The 2,552-nt window shown below is 56.3% G+C and overlaps 1 pseudogene; it reads left to right on the top strand.

Annotated features, from left to right (window-relative positions):
- The first annotated feature begins 920 nt into the window (after window positions 1-920).
- LOC113980304 lies at window positions 921-2,166 on the top strand (annotated as a pseudogene).
- The last annotated feature ends 386 nt before the right edge of the window (window positions 2,167-2,552 follow it).

The raw sequence follows: 2,552 nt of genomic DNA, 5'->3' as shown, positions 1-2,552 counted from the left end.
GGGGTTTGTCCTCGCCTGCCTGTGCCGCAGCCGCGCTCTGTGTGTGTGTCTGCATGGCCACAGGGCTGTTCCTTCCCGCATCTCTCTGGGCCCCTCTGCTTTAGGTTGGCTTAGGCTGCTGTTGCAGCTGATGCGTTTGGGGAGCCGAAGAGCAAAAGGTCTCAGGTGCCTTTTCACTTATGTCCTACAAAGAGTGAGCGTATGGCAAGAACAGAGAGAAAAATTCGGAATCCTTTTGAACCAACAGAGAAAAATCCAATCCTCTGAGTTTTATACATTTTGGCACAGTTGCGACATTATCAAGGATGCACATTTTCAAGGACGTGCATTCTCTCCTGCTTTACTTTGCGTGCCTGGCTCGGCTGGCTGTAGATGGTAGGATCTTTCGGCGGGGGGGGGTCGCGCCTTGTAGGAAGCTGTGAAAAGTGCATTTCAAAGTTAAATTAATTCAGTAATTATTAATATTTAACTTTAAAGTTAAATCACTGTAGTCCGAAAGGACTTGAGACTGAGACATGGGCAGACGCCGCGTCCTGTGCCGCCGCTCCCCGGTGCGGCCGAGCGGGAGCGCCCTCGCACCGCGCAGGGACGAGCCGGGGTCCTGCGCTTGGTGCCGGGCTCCGCGACGGGGAAACCCCACAAAGGCTCCTTTGAGGAATTCGGGAGCTCCGCGGCCGCCCCGTATAATCCCCGGCTCGAGCGGTGACCCCCGCCCCGGGAACCGAACACGCTCCGAGGTCGGGGACGGGGGTCCCGGTCCGGATCCCGGTGTCCCGGCCTCCCTCGCCCCGCCCACCTATCACCTCATTGGCCAGCCGGCCTCCTCCACCGCCGCTGATTGGCGGTTCCGCGCGGCCCTCATTTGCATGCGGCGGTGGAGCCGCGCCGGGGAAGTTGCGCCGGAGCCGCGGCCGCGCTCCCGTCCCGCCCCGCCGGACCCTTCGCAGCCCTTCCCGAGGCTGGAGATGCCCCAGCGCAGGCTCCCGCCGGGATGGAGGTAGCCGGACCCTCGGGGAGGGCTCCTTCCCGCTCTGCCGCCGCTCCTCCCGCGCCGCTGGTGGCTCGGTAGGGCTCTGCCCCAGCCTCACCTTTCGCGCTGCGCTGCCGGTTGGCTTTAACCCGTCTTTTCCTATGGCTGGGATATACAGCTCTACTCTGAAGACCCTGGAGGATTTGACTTTGGACTCTGGTTATGGGGCAGGGGATTCCTGCAGGTCTCTTAGTCTCTCCTCTTCCAAGTCCAACTCCCAAGCCTTCACCTCTTCTCAGCACAGAGGCAACTGGTGGTACTACTCGGGCTCCATGAACAGTAGGAATAACAGCTGGGATACCGTGAACACCGTTCTGCCGGAGGACCCCGAGGTCGCAGATATCTTCTCCAAGTGCCCTAAGCTGCCGGATCTAGAGGAATACCCGTGGACTGATGAAGACATCGGCAGGATCCTTCGCAAAGGGAAGGGAGATGGCCACGGCAGGACCTTTTCCCAGGAAGCTGTCAGGAGGCTCTCGCAGCTGCTCCGGCGCGCCCTGATCAGGATCTCCAGGGAGGCTCAGCGGCTCAGCGTGATGCACTCCAAATGCACCAGGTTCGAGGTGCAGAGCGCCATCAAGCTCATCCAGAGCTGGTCCCTGTCGGAAAGCTGCGTCCTGGCCACCGTCAAGGCGCTGTCCCTGTACAGCATGAGCGCAGGAGACGGGCTGAGGAAAGGGAAATCCGCCAGGTGTGGCCTCACCTTCTCGGTGGGGAGGTTTTTCAGGTGGATGGTGGACACGAGGATCTCGGTGAGGATCCACGAGTACGCGGCCATCTCCCTGACGGCTTGCATGGAGAACCTCGTGGAAGAGATTAAGGGTAGGGTTTTGGCGAGTCAGAGCCCGGATGGTGGAGGGGAGATCTCAGCCGAAGTCCTGGAGATGGTTATCAACAACGACGCGGAACTCTGGGGAGTGTTGCAACCTTACGAGCATCTCATCTGCGGGAAAAACGCGAATGGTAAGACCCAGCTTTTACGATTTGTTGTCTTCATACCAGCGAGCTTTACAGTAAAATCCTTGATCTCTATGGACTCGGTGGTTTCCTTGGCTTTTCTTGCCATCTGGATTGCATCTTGGTCGTGGTTTGTGTGTGCGCAAAGCGGGCACGGCGGCTTTACCAGGCAAGAGTGATCCTGCTCTATTCTTGAGATGTCCCAGCTTATAAAAGGCACAGAAGCTGTGGGAAACCGAGCCCTGTTGTCCTAACAAACATCTGACTTTCTACCAGCTGCTGTTTTGAGCATTTTTTATTCTTAACTGGCGCGTAAACCTCTTTCTCTGTAACCGTAAGATGAAATGTGCTCTAGAAGCTGCTCTTCAGAAAATACCACTGTCGCGTTTAAACAGAATTTATATTATAGTGAGTGTCTTGCAGCTTCATCTTAAAGATGCTGTTCCCACATACAGACTGGAGAGGGAAAACAACATTAAATATTTTTTCTTTGCAGTAGTAAAATTCAGTTTCTCAGACTTGTAACTACGTGTTACTTGGGCTTCCTTCTAGTTCAGCAGAGAGC

This window comes from Neopelma chrysocephalum, unplaced genomic scaffold (genome assembly GCF_003984885.1).
Source record: "Neopelma chrysocephalum unplaced genomic scaffold, ASM398488v2 Primary Assembly neopelma1_93576, whole genome shotgun sequence".
NCBI lineage: Eukaryota > Metazoa > Chordata > Aves > Passeriformes > Pipridae > Neopelma > Neopelma chrysocephalum.
Note: the sequence above shows the minus strand (reverse complement) of the source record. Positions and strands in the feature narration are given on the sequence as shown.